General features: G+C 40.3%; 1 non-coding gene across 1 annotated transcript; it reads right to left on the bottom strand.

Moving 5' to 3' along the window:
* Positions 1 to 15,241: 15,241 nt before the first annotated feature.
* On the bottom strand, positions 15,242 to 15,313 carry TRNAY-AUA (transfer RNA tyrosine (anticodon AUA)). The gene has a single exon. It is a non-coding gene; the product is annotated as a tRNA-Tyr (tRNA).
* Between the last annotated feature and the right edge of the window lie 1,928 nt (positions 15,314 to 17,241).

Below are 17,241 nucleotides of genomic sequence, written 5' to 3'. Positions count from 1 at the left end.
AGCACTATGTTCCTGTGTTGCTGGAGAATTTGTGTGGTATGTCTTTGTCTGGAACTTGTTGACTCTTGGGTGATCCTTGCTTTCAGTGTAGGTATGAGAGACTTTCGGATGATCTCTTACCAGTTAATGTTCCCTGAAGTCAGGAGTTCTCTGGTGTTCTCAGGTTTTGGGCTCAAGCCTCCTGTTTCTGGTTTAGAGTCTTATTCTCACAGTAGCCTCAGGACTTCTGTATTCAAACAGCACTAATGAAAAACTTCTAGGTTAATGATGAAAAGAATCTCCACAGTGAGGGACACCAGAGAGGTTTGCAGAATTACATGGAGAAGAGAAGAGGGAGGAGGGAGATAGATGTGACCAGAAGACGGAGAGAGGGAATCACAAGGGGAGAGAACAATCGAGCCAGTAAACCATTCTGTAAGTGCTCTCCAGAGTCTGGAACCCTCCGAGCGGCTAACAGAGTTATATGGAGAAGAGAAGAGGGAGGAAGGAGATAGAGGTGAAATGGTGGAGAAAAAGGGGAATCAAAAGGAGAAAGATAGATCAAGGTAGTACTATCTTCCCCCACAGCCCAGAACACACAGAAAAATTCGCAGAGTTGGGAACAGAAGAGAAGGTGGAGGGAGGAAATAGAGGCGACCTGGTGGAGAAAAAGGAGAATTAAAAAGGGGAGAGAGTAATCAATCCAGTAATCTCACTTCTAGATAAAAATGGGTACTTAAAATTAGATTCATAAAGGTTAAATATTGATAACAACTACCAAAAAGCAAAGATTAAAAATTTAACGTAGAACTTGGACTCGCAAAACTACAATATTTAAAAACAAAACTAAAGAAAAAAAAAGTATATTTGGGGGGATTTTGTTTTTGCTTAATATTGTAGTTTTGATGGCCTAACTTCTACTTTTTTGGCAGGGGAAAGGTAATAATATGCTGTAATAATATGCTATAAAAATGAAAACTAAAGGCAGTGTAGAGGACATACAAGTAAATTTTTTTAAAAAATGATAGTAGTAAAAATGCATCTATGAATTTCTCTGGACTTGTTGCATACAGTGTGGGCTCAGTTCAGTTTCAGATAGTTCCTTGTTCCAACTTAGAGCTTGTTCTCAAGATCTAAAGGCCCCTCCAGTGTAGTTGGCGTTATCTACAGCTGTTATCTCTTCTGTTTCACCTGTTACTTCCAAAATGGGTCCTTCTGTTTGTTTGGTTTCTTCTGTTCGCTGCTCTCTTCAGTGTCTAATTTCCACCCTAACATAAGAGAGAGAGTGGTCTCTTATTCAGGCTCACTTTTTCAATCATGCTGTGAGGATGGAGGAACACTGCAAACAAATATCACTGGCGTGTGTGGGGAGTGCTCGCAGTGTCTTGGATACCCTGGGTTTCCCCTGCTTTTGGTTGTGTATTTTCCCAGTCTACACTGCTCAGGCTCCAGATTACTCTGCAGGGAGCGGACCCCTAGTTGTACACACTTTCCTGATCTAGGCCATGCAGGTCCAGGTTCTCAGGTACTCCCCGAAGATGCAGACTCATTTGGACTTTTTTTTTTTGTACTATTCCCAGTTCTGAACAGCTCAGACAACTACGTGCTTGGCTAGTGTCTTCTCCCTGGCAGTGAGTTTGGCTTATCTCCTCCCTGGTCCCAGCCGCTTGGTTTATGGGTGACAGCGTGCACCATCTCTTTTGTGTCTCTACTGGAGAACTGATCTCTCACTGCGACACTCCTGGTGGATGTCAACTGTCTAGAATTCCAGGAAGTCTTGGTTAGCAATTGGAAGCCTGTTCACAGTTTGATAGGAGATGCCGTCTCTGGGGTCAAGTTTGCCTCTTTCTTGCTCTGGCTGCCACCCGCCTGCCCCTTCCTCCTGATCTGGAGGGGCTGGTCCACCTCCGGCACACTCTTCTCTAGTATTGGCTCAGTCCTTTGTTCTGTGAGTGGCCCGGCAGTACCTCAGGTTAGGGCTTTTCTGGAATAGTTCTCTCTCCCTCTCTCTCCCCACCCCCTCAGATTGCTCTCAGGGCATTCAGGCCTGGTCCTTACTTTAGCAATTCAGCCCACTCCTCCCTGTTCATCCTCCTCTTCCTGGTGGTGGATGCAAGTGTCTGGGGTACTTCTCTGCTGAGAGTTTTCATTAAGCACATAATCTGTGAGTTTTACATATGTCTGTATGTATTTTTTTTCCTAGGTACATTGCCCTCTGAGATACCAAAACTCCCCACAGACCCACTGGAGAGAGGGTTTCCTGGTGTTTGGAAACCTTTTCCCTTTAAGACTCCCTTCCCAGGACGGCTCTCCATCACTAACTCTCCTTTTATTTTATATTCTGTACTACCTCCTTTTGAAGAAAATGGGCTGTATTTCTGGGTGCCTGATGTCCTCTGCCAGCGTTCAGAAATTATTTTGTGGAATTTGTTCAGGGTTCAAATGTAACTTGCTGGATTTTGGGGGGAGAAATTTGTCTCCCCGTCCTATTCCTCTTCCATCTTAAGATGACACCCCTGCCCCACCCACTGACTTTAAATTATGTCAAGTTTGTTGACAGAGAATACGGACAGAAGGAAATTCTGGTACATTCCTAGATAGACTACAGGAGGCTCCACATAATTTTACTGAACTTCACCTTAATATTACAGAAGGAGTAATAATTTTAAAATAGATTTCTCACTCATGTGACTCCAGATGTCTGCCATTAGTTATGCAAACAGGTATTTGGGCCAAATTAAACCTTAGAAAAACTGTTGCAGATATTTCAGATGGTATATTAGAAAATATGAGGAGGAAAATGGGGGGGGGAATCCTGCAAAAGCCTGAAGCTCCAACAATGTCTGTTAGAACTGCTCTGAAACAGCCTGAGAAAAATAACCAGAGGGACACAGGTGAAAAGGAATGGGCTTGCTATTACTGAGGAAAGGAGGGACATTTCAAGAGGTTTTCCCCTCAGGCATCTAAGGCACCTCTGGCTCCCTGTCTCGTCTGCAAAGAACCATACTAGAAAAGAGACTGACCTGTGAGGTATAGGCCCCAGTCATCAGACTCTCAAGAGAATTGGGACTACACACAAGCCCTCATCTTAATAACATCTGAGGAACACCAGGTATTAAGCACTCTGTGGGGGCTAATCAGTTCATACCTTTCGGAAACCAGGGCAAGTTTCTCTGTGCTCACTGAAGCCTCTGGTACACTTTCCTCCTATCCACTATTATGCTAGAGCTGTCAGGATGAGCCAAACGCTATTATGTTCTGTTCAGTTCAGTGCAGTCGCTCAGTCGTGTCCCACTCTTTGCGACCCCATGAATCACAGCCTGCCAGGCCTCCCTGTCCATCACCAACTCCTGGAGTTCACTCAAACTGATGTCCATCAAGTCAGTGATGCCATCCAGCCATCTCATTCTCTGTCTTCCCCTTCTCCTCCTGCCCACAATCCCTCCCAGCATCAGAGTCTTGTCCAGTGAGCCACCACTTCACATCAGGTAGCCAAAGGATTGGAGTTTCAGCTTTATCATAAATCCTTCCAATGAACACCCAGGACTGATCTCCTTTAGAAGGGACTGGTTGGATCACCTTGCAGCCCAAGGGACTCTCAAGAGTCTTCTCCAACACCACAGTTCAAAAGCATCAATTCTTTGGCAATCAACTTTCTTCACAGTCCAACTCTCACATCCATACATGACCACAGGAAAAACCATAGCCTTGACTAGACGGACCTTGGTTGGCAAAGTAATGTCTCTGTTTTTTTATTATGCTATCCAGGTTGGTCATAACTTTCTTCCCAAGGAGTAAGCGTCTTTTAATTTCACGGCTGCAATCAGCATCCGCAGTGATTTTGGAGCCCAAAAAAATAAAGTCTGACCCTTTTTTCCACTGTTTCCCCATCTATTTCCCATGAAATAATGGGACCAGATGCCATGATCTACGTTTTCTGAATGTTGAGCTTCAAGCCAACTTTTTCACTCTCCTCTTTCACTTTCATCAAGAGGCTCTTTAGTTCTTCTTCACTTTCTGCCATAAGGGTGGTGTCATCTGCATATCTGAGGTTATTAATATTTCTCCCAGCAAACTTGATGCCAGCTTGTGCTTCTTCCAGCCCAGCGTTCCTCATGATATATTCTGCATAGAAGTTAAATAAGCAGGGTGACGATATACAACCTTGATGTACTCCTTTTCCTATTTGGCACCACTCTGTTTTTCCATGTCCAGTTCTAACTGTTGCTTCCTGACATTAAGATGTAACTAGGATTCTGTGTTATTTTCTCATGGATTCCTAATGATGCCAGAATCTCCCTTATCCCTTTGGGGGATAGATATGCTGAGCAAGTTCCAGGCCACTGTTTTCATGAATATGGAACCTTTTCTTTTAAAATGAACACTAAAGTGAATATTAGGGAGTGGGCTGATGGGACAAGTATGGGTCGAGCACAAATGCTGTTCCTGTTATTACCAACCTCATAGACCTTGTGCATACCAGGCTCAAAGATCTATTTTCATGTCAAACATAATATCCATTACAGCCTGAGTTTAAGGAATGAACAAAATTTTAGTGTACTGACTTCTCATGATCTAAGTGGGATCTTAAACTCTACAATGCAGAGCAACCCTATTTTTAAAGCTGTTGTAACTCAAGGAGTGTCAAAAGTTCTAGGAATAGGATATCACTTACCCAACTCCAATCTCCAGGAAAGGTAAATAAAGGGTAATGGCATCATTAAGTGGAATCTACATAATTTAAAAACTCAGAAAACACAGAACTGTTGGTTTAAATGTACCCACACCTTTAACGAAGGCTCAGTCTGCCCGCCCCCCCTCAAAAAAAAGGGGGATTATCTCATTGACAGACATTTTTATGCACAGATATTGCTATAGATCCTAAAGCTTTAGAATTAACTCCATGACTCAGCTTTCAGATCTTCAAACTCCTCATCAATTGAAGGGGGCTCTCTATGGTGGGGTTCTTCACTTCAAGGAAAGGAATTTCTTCAACTCTGTGAATACTTTCAACAACAACAATCATCAGTTCAGTTCAGTTCAGTTCATTTCAGTCGCTCAGTCGTGTCCGACTCTCTACGACCCCATGAATCACAGCACGCCAGGCCTCCCCGTCCATCACCAACTCCCGGAGTTCACTCAAACTCATGTTCACAGAGTCAGTAATGCCATCCAGCCATCTTATTCTCTGTCGTCCCCTTCTCCTCCCACCCCCAACCTTTCCCAGCATCAGAGTCTTTTCTTGATCGGAGGACATCTAAAAATCCTATGTCATGTAACTATGGACATAATGTAACTCTTAATTTTAATTGTGTTTCAGTTTGGTTTAATGACTCTTTTATCTTTCATCTCTAACTTTAAAGCAGGGTTTACTTCTAACTGTGTGAAAGTTTTTAAGTTACAAATGAACATGCTCCTACAATTGCCACGGCCTCTCCAAACTACTATTTGAGGCCCCTGGTCCAGAGACTCTAATATGAGGGTTAAAAGAGATGCTGAATAATTTAGGGATGAAGCCCCATCACACCAGGAAGTAGCTATGGAATGAAAATGACACCCTTTTCCCTTGGCAACATAATTCTCCTAAAAAGAAAAGGGGATAATGAGAGAGTTAATTCTTACGTGGAATGATAATTCCAGAGGCCCTGAGGAGAAGAAAGAATTTGAGGTTCTCGAAGAGAACCTTCATGAAATTCTCAAGAAGTAGGAAAGGACAAGCTTTTATATTTTAATTTTTCTCCTATATTCCTTAGTAAAGATTATATAACAACATTGTATCCTGCTTGAGAACAGTTTCTCCTTCTTGAAAGCATTCTGACTAAACTTGATATTAGAATGTGTATTACGGGAGTGGGTCTAGTAAGTTCTAATCCTGTTACCTTAAAATGTAAATTGTGAAAGTTGTCTGGCAAACCTTTTTACAACCTTGAGACATTCTTTGGATTCATTGTTATAATGAAATGAAATAGTATATAGCTCTCTTGCTTAGACTAGTCAGGGGCACTCTCACTCCCCCTTCTGATGTCTATGTCAGAAGTTTTCTCTGTCCCGATTCATTCTTGGATAAAATTCTGCAACACAAAAGCTCATGAGTGATCAAGTGTGGTCCCTGTTACTGAGACAAAACCTGCTTCTTCAGAGATCAGGAATCGGACACTGTTCACAATAAGTGGGTAATTCTCAATCTTCCCATTGTTCCATTAGCTCTGTTTTATTCAGTCACGGTGAACTTCCAGTCTGTTTTCTGTTCTTCTTGGTCTCACTGCCTGTGCATCTGCCATTCTTCTGCTTCCCTTGATTTTTATCTTTTTGTTAATGGCCTTTGAGATATGGTTTTAAATTACTCATGAAGTTTTCTTCTGACTTTACAGATTGTTATAAGATTACTATTTTAGTTGAGCTGTTTAATTTTCTTTGATAGACTGTGTTCTCCGATTGGAATAAATTATTATATCCCATATGTATTTTTCCTTCTGATTTTACTCGCCTTGCTTCAGGAGTAGAGTTCTCTATTTGGTGGTGGTGGGGGGGGGTATGTCTGAATAAGGACTTATGGAATCAACAAGAAACACGTTTATTAAACATGTTCATCTTAAGAGATTCTGGATGGAAGCAAGATTGTTAAGATCCTAACGCTCTGAAAAAGTAGTATATAGTTTACAAATTAAAATCACCAACACTGGGTGATTTTAGCTCTTCCTAAGAAGAGCTAAAAAAAATTGTCATCATCTTCTAAGGAAAGCATATTTTACAATGACTTCTGTAGACAAGGAACCTAAAGAAAGAAAGCAGAAAATTTCAGAGGTGTGTATCAGGGATAGTAAATGTCAGAAAGAACAATATTTCTCATTAACAGAAATTGACGCTTGTGTATGAATGTTTTTTGCTTTCCTATTTTGATGAATGATATGTATTTTCTATTCTGCGGTGGCAACGTTTTCCATAACAATCCCTTAAATCAGTGTCCATTATTGCAGTTCATGGGACTCAATGGTGAGGATTTTCAGGAGACATGGAATGAGAGAAGCAAGATAATGCAGTGGTAAAGCAAGTATAATATCAACTGGAAACCAAATTGTACTACACTTTATCTCACTTTTTATTCAGTCATTTGTTTCCATGTTATCCCTGTCAAAATTTTACCAATAGAAATGGATTTTCACCTCTCAGATGAGGAGGCTTTCATGTGACCAAAGGCAGTTTTCCAGAATAGGGAGTCTTTTACAGGTATTAGTGGCCAGGATTTATAAATTTGAAGGATGTCTAATTTTTAAAGGAACCTTGGTGGTACAATATTAAAGAGGAATAATCTGGTAGTTTTCCCAGAAAGCCACACTGGGTGAGTTCTCTTTTTCTTTCTTTCTTTTTATCCTCATTGGTTTTCCTGTTTATTGCATGCCTGAGTCAGATTCTAACTTTGAGCTCTGGACCATAGAATTTTCCTGGAAGCCACCCATACCAAAGTATTACCAGAATGGAAAAGTGTTAGTGGCTCAAACATTTCTGGTTCCTTGTGACCCCATGAATCACAGCACACCTGGCCTCCCTGTCTATCACCAACTCCCGGAGTACACTCAAACTCATATCCATCGAGTCTGTGATGCCATCCAGGCATCTCATTCTCTGTTTCCCCTTTCTCTTTCTGACTCCAATCCTTCCCAGCATCAGAGTCTTTTCCAATGAGCCACCTCTTCACATCAGGTCGCCAAAGGATTGGAGTTTCAGCTTTAGCATCAGTCCTTCCAGTGAACACACAGGACTGATCTCCTTTAGAATGGACTGGTTAGATCTCCTTGCAGCCCAAGGGATTCTCAAGAGTCTTCTCCTATAGGACAGTTTGAAAGTATCAGTTCTCTGCTCAGCTTTTGTTATAGTCAACCTCACATTCATACATGACTACTGGGAAAATCATAGCTCTATCCAGATGGACTTTTGTCGAAAATTAATCTCTCTGCTTTTTAATATGCTATTTAGGTTGGTCATAGCTTTTCTTCAAAGGAGCAAGTGTTTTAATTTCACTGATGCAGTCAACATCTGCAGCGATTTGGAGACTAAGGAAATAAAGTCTGTCACTGTTTCCATTGAATCCCATCTAATTGCCATGAATTGATGGGACCAGAAAATATACCTTCATTTCTTGAAAGATGAGTTTTAAGACAGGTTTTTCACACTCCTCTTCATCTTTTTATCCTCTTTACCTCTTTTTAACTCTCCACTTTAAAAAAAAATCAACGTTTGGTAGGAAAAATCATTAAAGAAGGGAAGGAAAATTCAGGCAAAATGAAGGACATTAACAAGGCACAGAATATGAGAAGAACAAAATATGGAACTTAAAGGTATCTGAATGACTGGTTTTGTGTGGACATGAGCAGTAAGCAGGAATGACAGACATGATTAGAAATGTCTTATCATATAGGTAGTGAAATTCATCAGTAATGCTTAAGTGGAGTAGTATTAGGTTCTGATGTCTCTTCTGTGTAGTTAAGATGTTAATAAACACAGATTTGAGGACCCTATCTGCTTTAGCCTTGGAACGCTCTATTTTCAGCTTACCTGGAATTTGTAGTACCATTGGAAAAAGACTGTTTCTTGGCTGAGTCCGTACTCAAGCACATACATTAGCTCTAGCTTCATGGCAGCAAAGTAGTGGTATTTTCTCCTCGCTGAACATTTCCTGTAGGGATAGCATAAAATATGGAATGGGTGATAGGACATAGTAGGGGATATGTTGAAGCCGTCCTTGAACTACAGCACCAGCAGCCATAGTTCTGCATAGTTCTAGCAGCATGCCACAATATGGATGTATTTTCCTCAGCTACACATTAATTGAATTTGACACTAACCAGCCCCTGCATGACTACCTCATGGTCATTGATTCTGTGTACACCAGCCCCTCTATAAACCAGCACCAACATGTACTTCATACTTTAGTGATAATTACAAAGACAAATACTCTGCCGAATACTTACTGATCTTGTTGTAAACCATGTCCAGGAGGAATAAGTGATTAAACTTCTTAACCTGCAACTGGTTCTGCATGCCTATGGTTTCTGTGCCCATTTGGGACTTGCCAATACCTGATCTCTAGAACCTCCTACAACAAAGATCAACACTGGATGTATTGTCTTATTCCTGGAGCCCTGAGGGATAATCAGTGACACTATCTCATTGGTACCATTACTGCCATCACCAAGGCGACCCAAGGTCTGCAGCATTATTAGAGTTAGAAGGAAGTTCTTGGAGATGAGTTCTAGAAAAATAAATGAAAATGTAGTAAAGTTCAGTTCAGTTCAGTTCAGTTCAGTTCAGTCGTGTCCGACTCTCCGCGACCCCATGAATAACAGCACGCCAGGCCTCCCTGTCCATCACCAACTCCCGGAGTACACTCAAACTCATGTCCACAGAGTCGGTGATGCCATCCAGCCATCTCATTCTCTGTCGTCCCCTTCTCCTCCCGCCCCCAACCTTTCCCAGCATCAGAGTCTTTTCCAGTGAGTCAACTCGTCGCATGAGGTGGCCAAAGTATTGCAGTTTCAGCCTTAGCATCAGTCCCTCCAATGAACATCCAGGATTGATCTCCTTTAGAATGGACTGGTTGGATCTCCTTGCAGTATAAGGGACTCTCAAGAGTCTTCTCCAACACCACAGTTCAAAAGCATCAATTCTTACTGAGTCAGATATACAGATTTATGACCCACTTCTTGGCACTGTACTCCATCTTTTTACCTTTTTCTCCTTCTTGACGTGTTGAAGCAGTAAAGGATGGAATGTATTTTGTTTTTGGGCTTAGAGAAAAAAAATGGGACTCAAGACATTTTGAAGTAATCCAGGTTGGATTACTTCAACATTTCCCTTTTATGTTTAGTTGGTCTTTTCTATGTCTTGATTCATTCCAGTCCACAAGCCTGTAAACCTGCCTCTTTCACAAGCGCAACTTTGTAATTTCAGAGAGACTCTCTGGAGCAAAGAGCTTATACAGTTTGCTTTTTCTTGAAAGAGAGGCAATAAAATGCTTGGATAATGTTTTTCTTTAGCTTTACACGTCTAACTTAATGGAGTAGAGAATGGCAACCCACTCCAGGTTTCGTGCCTGGAAAATCCCATTGACAGAAGAGTCAGGTGGGTTACACTCATTCTTTTTTAGAGTCGCACAGGACAGAACACACACACTTGCACATTAACTTATGTTCAGATACAAATTGTCTTTCTTGTTAATAGGTCTCCATGTGGTGCACACTGAAGTTATGAAGCATTTTTCTCTAAATTATCTTTGTGAATTTTTATAGACTACTGTCTGTTTCTTTTCCTAAAACAAAACAAAAACAAAAAAATTACCTCGCTTTTGTTAAGAGGCTTGCGTCCTTTTCTCCACTGATGTTTTGGAATTTCTTTCCTATTACCAGAAATATGGATTTCTACCTTGCTTTGGCTATATGGGATCTGGTAAACTGAGATATTTTTTCGTTGATTTGGGAATAACAACCTGTAACAAAATTTCCCTTTTCTAGAGCAATGGAAATCTCTGGAACTGAGAGGAAACGACAACATTGAGAGCCACATATACATCTTCCATATCTAGGACCAGACTCCTTAATGACAGACATGAACAGGTCTGTCATATCACTAGAGAGCCACTAGAACTAATATTCCATGCATGTGGCTCTGTTTTTTTTCTTTGTAATGCTGTCATGCCTACTTTTATGTCACAAGTTAAAGCGGTTTTATATTCAACTGTATTCCACAATCCATCCATATAAGAATGTGAATCTCTATAATATTCTTTTCCTCCGAGCCTCTAGATCTTGCCAGAGAATGTATCAGGAAGGCTGAGAGTCCCCTTTCTGGGGGAGTTCTCAAGCATTAGTGAAGTTTCCCCAGGATTTTAGCATATTTCCCATTTTCATACTATAATACGTTTTACAAGATACATCAAGTGTGGTCACAATTGTCTCAATGAGGAACATATAAGAAGTACTGATTAAGGTATCTGGATGCTCAGGAGAAGATGGATATGAAATGAAGAAGATGAAAGGATAGTCCTCACATTCATATATTCCCTGGTGTCAGAAGCAATGGGATAAACTGATTGCTAGACTAAAACAAATGAAGATGGCAAATAAGGTCATAAGTAATCCTGTCATGAGACTAAGGAAGAAGTTGAAATGTGTCATTTAGATTTGAAATCCAGAAGGATCTTAATATATAGGCAGGATAATTATGAAGGGAGGGACTTAATGAGAATTAGATGGGAGATATAGGAACTTACTGATACCTATGATAGTGAGAGTAGTCTTGTATGGGTGTGAGAGTTGGACTATAAGAAAAGCTGAGTGCTGAAGAATTGAATTGTGGGGTTTAAGAAGACTCTAACTCTGCATCCTAAAAGAAATCAATCCTGAATATTCTTTGGAAGGACTAATACTGAAGCTGAAATTCCAATCCTTCGGCCACCTAATGTGAAGAACTGACTCACTGGACAAGACCCTGATACTGGGAAAGATTGAAGGAGGAAGAGGACAACACAGGATGAGATGGTTGGATGGCATCATGGACTCAATGGATAGGAGTTTCAGAAATCTCTGGGAGTTGCTGATAGGCAGGGAAGCCTGGCATGTTGCAATCTATGGGGTCACAAAGAGTCATACACGACTGAAAGCATGAACTGAACGGGACTGATGACAAATGACCTGTTTACAAATTTTGCTGATTTCTCTCCAGAGTTTTCCCCACAATACTGTGTCAGTCTGCCAACTTATGGCTCACTTTCCCATGGCTTTTCTTTATTTGCAACACTCCTCAGAAGTTGGCTTGTCGTTCTTTAGCATTTCATCTTCCTTTCATTTATCTGAGTGCCTCTGGTATGGCAGGAGGAGTTACTATAAAATAGGCTATATTAAGTAGCAGGAAGTCATTCAGCAACATTGGTACAGTTGGGGAAATTAGAAAAAAAAATCTAATACAAAAAATGGGACTTACAAGTGTGTAATTTCTTCGTTTTGTATCAGTAGAGAAGTATTCAAAGAGAAAAAAAAAATTCCAGGTCTGTTGTTTATGATTTTATAATTGAAATATTATGAGGAAACTACCATAAACCTCTCATCCTTATGAATCAGGGGACAGACAAAATGGAAGCCACAATTGCAGAAAACTTACCTAAGTGATCACTTGGACAGAGTCTTGTCTAACTCAATGAAGCTATGAATCATACTGTGTAGGGCCACCCAAGATATTCAGGTCATGGTGGGAATTCTCATGAAACACGGTCTACTGGAGAAATTAATGTCAAACCACTTCAGTATTTTTGTCTTGAGAACCCCATGAACCAAATGAAAATTTAAAAAGAAAGGTTACTGAACAATGAATTCCCAAGGCTGCTCGGTGCCCAATATGATGGACTGATGGATGGAGGTTCATAAAACTGCACAGGAAGTAGTGATCAAAATCACCCCCAGAAGAAGATATGCAAAAAGACAAGATGGTTGTCTGAGGAGGACTTTCAATTTGCTTTCTTTCTACCAAAGAAGAGAAGGGAAATGCGATAGGCAAAATGAAAAGATATGTCCATCTGAATGCAGAGTTACAAAGAATAGCAAGGAGAGCTGAGAAAACCTTCCTAAGTGATAAATGTAGAGACACAGAAAAACAACAGACTGAAAAGGGCTATAGATCTCTTCCAAAAAATTAGACATACCAAGGGAATATCCCATGTAAAGATGGGCAGAATAAGACAAAAAGGTATGGACCTAAAGGAAGCAGAAAATATTAAGAAGAGGTGGCAAGGATTCACAGAAGAACTTTAGAATAAAGATCTTATGATAACCACAGTGGTGTGATTACTCACCTTGAGTTAGCTATCATGGAATGTGAAGTCAAGAGGGCCTTCCAAAGCATCACTACAAAGCTATTGGAGATGATGGAATTCCAGCTAAACTATTTCAAACCCCAAATAATGAGAATGTGAAAGTGCTGTACATGATATGCTAGCCAATTAGGAAAAATTAGCGGTGACCACAGGAGAAGCAAACATCAGTTTCATTCTTATTTCAAAGAAACGTCATAGAAAAAAATATTGAAATTTTCACACGGTTGCACTCATTTCACATGCTATCAAAGTAATGCTCAAATTCACCAAGCTAGTCTGCAAGAGTAAGTGCACTGATAACTTCCAGATGTTCAAGCTGAATTTAGAAGAAGCAGAAGAACAGGAAAACAAATTTGCAACACCCTTTCTATGATTTCTTGGATCATAGAAAGGACAAGAGAATTCCAGAAAAACAAATCTACTTCTACTTCATTGATTATGCTGGGGTCTTTTATAGTGTACATCAAAACAAACTGTAAAATTTTTAAGGAAACAGAAATACCAGACTACTTTACCTGCCTTGTGAGAAATCTGTATACAGGTCAAACAGCAACAGTTAGAACGAGACAAGGAGCAAAACACCGGTTCCAACTTGCAAGAAAGCAGTTGACCGAAGCTGAATATTGTCACTCTGATTATTTAAATTATATGCAGAGTACATCATGTGTAATACTGAACTGGATGAAGCACAACATGGAAGCAAGACTGCTGGGAGAAATAGCAATAACCTCAAATATACAGATAACAAAACCCTTCAGGCAGAAAATGAAATGTAACTAGAGAACCTCTTGGCGAGAATGAAAAATCTGTCTTAAAATCCAACATTCAATAAATGAAGATTGTGGCACACACTCCCACTACTTCATTGCAAATAGATGAGGAAACAATGAAAACAATGAGAGACTTAATTTTCTTGGGCTCCAAAATCACTGCAGATAGTGACTGTAGTCATGATTTAAAAGAGCCTGTTCCTCTGAAGAAAAACTGTGATAAGACTATAAAGTGCATTAGAAAACAGATACAGTACTTTACCAACAAATGTCTATGGAGTCTAAGCTATGGTTTTTCCTGTATTCATATATGCATGTATGTGAGTGTTGGACCACAAAGAAAACTGTGTGCAGAACTGATGCTTTTGAACACTGGTGTTGGAGAAGTCTCTTGAGAGTCCCTTGGACTGCAAGAAGATCAAGCCAGTCAACCCTAACGGAGATCAGCCATGATATTTATTGGATGGACTGATACTGAAGCTCCAAAAATTAGCCAGCTGACGCAAAGTTCAAATTCACTGGAAAAGACCTTGATGCCCGGAATATATTGCAGGCTGGAGGAGAAGGTTGGATGGCATCACCATCTCAATAAACATGAGTTTGAGAAACTCCAGGTGTTGGTGATGAAGGGAAGCCTGGCATGTTGCAGTCCATGTGGGTCACAAAGATTTGATATGAGAGATCCACTGAAGATAACTCAATTGAAATATTTGTGAAAGAACGTGCTATCTATAGGTGAATCATGGCTCCAACTCTGTTAAGTATGCTATGCGTTGGAACAAATCTGATAGAGAAGTCCCCTACAAGTCCCCCACCCAAAAAAATACTATCTCCTGAATTTCGAAGTGGTGGCACTACACTTGGTCTAGTATAGTATTCTGAGACCTGAAGATTGCTAAACTTGGCTGAGGCCAAAGATCACGTTAGTTTGTTAAATATTTGAAAAGCATCCTCTAGGTCTGCAGGCAGGTTTGGCATTTTCCCCACCAAATCAAACAGTGAGATCTAACTCTGAAATCTCCGTTTGATTATGCTCTCCAACTTCCTCCATCTAATCAACAACTTGTAGCACTCTCTGTCACTTGCCCTGGAAATGTTTTTTGTTCTTGCAGTCTTAATCATCTTCCAAGAGTGCATGTATACTGTCCCTATTTTGAGCTGTCGGAAGATTGAATGAAAACATTTGAGAAATGGAAATTTGAGCCTGATAACAGTCCTGAACTGAAACTTCTTGATTAAGTTCCATAGAGAGAACCTGCACTGCCTTATGGCTAAGTTGAATGTTATTAGTGATCGACTGTATCATCTGGGAGATGACCATTTTCTCTCTGAAACTGGCACTAAAGTCTTCTGTATTACTTCACTTTGGTTGTACGTCAGATCCCAGATGTCCTCTACCTGGTACTGTTACCTGCAAATATTAACACTTATGTATGTCTTGGGCATGACGTGCTGGAGTACAGACTCTGTCTTTTAGATTTGACTAAGACAGAAGGTCAAGTGGATTTTTGGGGGGGGTTTTTTTTTCCCTCTAGTTGGTGAAAGTGAAAGCCTACCAGGCTCCATCCATCCATGGGATTTGCCAGGCAAGAGTACTGGAGTGGGTTGCCATTTCCTTCTCCAGGAGAACTTCCCTACCCAGGGATTGAACCCGGGTCTCCCGCATTATAGGCAGACGTTTTACCATCTGAACCACCAGGGATGTGGCTTCTAGTTGATAGTGGACTTCAAATGTACCCTCTCTATCATTACTGGGGATATGTGTCTGGCATGGGCTGCAGGTGTTAATGGTGAGCTTGCTTCGAGCTCATTGCTGCTCATAACAGCCCTTCGTGTGGTTGAGGACAATCTATGCATCTCCATTGGTTGGAGCCCTTCAGTTTGGATTGGATTTTATTCCTATATGTTTAAGATATTTAGTCTAAAACCTAGAACTGTGGTCTCGGGCTTCTTAGGCATCAGAGGGTTGGAGATAAGAGTGGCAGTCGTAAACCACAAATCCTGCCATAGAGATGCTGACACAAACATCCCTGGCCAACTGTCTGGTGTAAAGGGACATGTGGCTCCAACGGTTTGGGAGGATTTGTTATCCTCTAGGCTGCCCCATGGTTACTGTAGCCTAGTGTCTTGGTTTGGGAATGTTTAGGTTGGCATAGTTACCACTACGTCACAACTTTGTGATTTCCCCAAAGCAATAGGAAGCAAAACCTTGGCCACTACCACTTTTCTCCTAAGGAATTAAACGCGATGTATGGAAAAGGTAAGTGGAGAGGGTTGTGTATTTTCAGTGTCAGCCTGTTTTCCCGTGTGCTTATTTTCTTCTAGCAGTTCCTGTAAATTATGATCATTCGAATACTTCCTAGGTCATCTTTAACCATGAAGTAGGAATAAGTATTAACACAGCTGAATTCTAAAGAAAGAATGAAACTCTTAGGGAGCATTAGGACTTTGTGGGGGTAACCAATCGATGGATAAGTGAGTTCTTTGCCAGTTTCCATTCCCTGAAAACTTATGTAAGAAAAGGAGAATTCTTTAGGTATTGACAGATGCTTTTCAAGAGAAGCACATATATTTGCTTGCTAAAGCTGCCATAACAAAGTGTCCTATACCAACGAGGGTCAAGAAATGTATTCCAAACTTCTGAGGTTCAAGGCAGTAATTAAAGTCAGCTGATTTGTTTTCATCTGAGACCTTTTTTGGATTTTTACTGGCCATTTTCTGGCTTTGTCTTCACATAGTAATGTTTCTGTTTTGTCTCTGACTGAGCTGCTTTTCTTATAAAGCGCCAATCATACTAACTCAATTACCAGTCTAGAAGTCTTATTTCCAAATAGGGTCAGAAAGAACTATAATTTCCTCACAGTTTCACTAAATATAAAGTACAGAGAGTTAGAGCTTCAACATACAAATTTCGAGAGAAAACAACTCATTGTATGATATTGAGTCTCTTCTTTCCATTTGGTACTGCTGTATATGCATCTGTTTACCATGTTCACCCCAGTAGACAGGACTCCTGAACCCAGAAAGAAGCTAGTTAAGAAAAATGGGTTGTGCAGGGAAATATAAATGAAACCAAATTTCAGTTTTTGTTTGTTTTCTTGTTTGTTGTTAACCAATCTAGAAATCCTCACCACAAAGACATAAGGGAAGGAAAACTTTTCTGTTTGTGAATGAATACTAAGCCATAAGATGATGCTCATGATAAGGGAACTTCTAAAAAATTGTAAAGACCAAAAGATATAATCTATATGTTTATGATAGAAAATCAGTTCATTACAGAATTTTGAAAACAACAGATAGACTTTAATACTTAATGACAACATTTTTTCAGTTTGTCTAGATTCAGCTGGTAATTGGGGTAACCATCAGCCTTTCCTAGTTTGTTTTGTAGAAGAATACACCTTCTCAAACTTTCATGAGAGAATGTGGGTTTGAATGTGGTTTCAAATAGTCAACTATCTTCCAAAGACTTAAGAGATAAGGTGCTACTGTTACCAAACAGCCATGTGCCCAACAGTTAGGCTAAGCAATACCAGAACATAGGTGTTTAAAACCAAGGTGTTTTTATTGCAGGGCTATTTTTGTTGTGAGAAATTGGGTGGGTTATACCTCTGAAAAAGGCTAACAGGC

The sequence above is a fragment of the Moschus berezovskii genome, chromosome Y (assembly GCF_049115385.1).
Source record: "Moschus berezovskii isolate FMDL1 chromosome Y, NW_MosBer_1.0, whole genome shotgun sequence".
Taxonomy (NCBI): Eukaryota; Metazoa; Chordata; class Mammalia; order Artiodactyla; family Moschidae; genus Moschus; species Moschus berezovskii.
The sequence above is the reverse complement of the archived record's forward strand: the minus strand, read 5'-3'. Positions and strand labels throughout refer to the sequence as shown.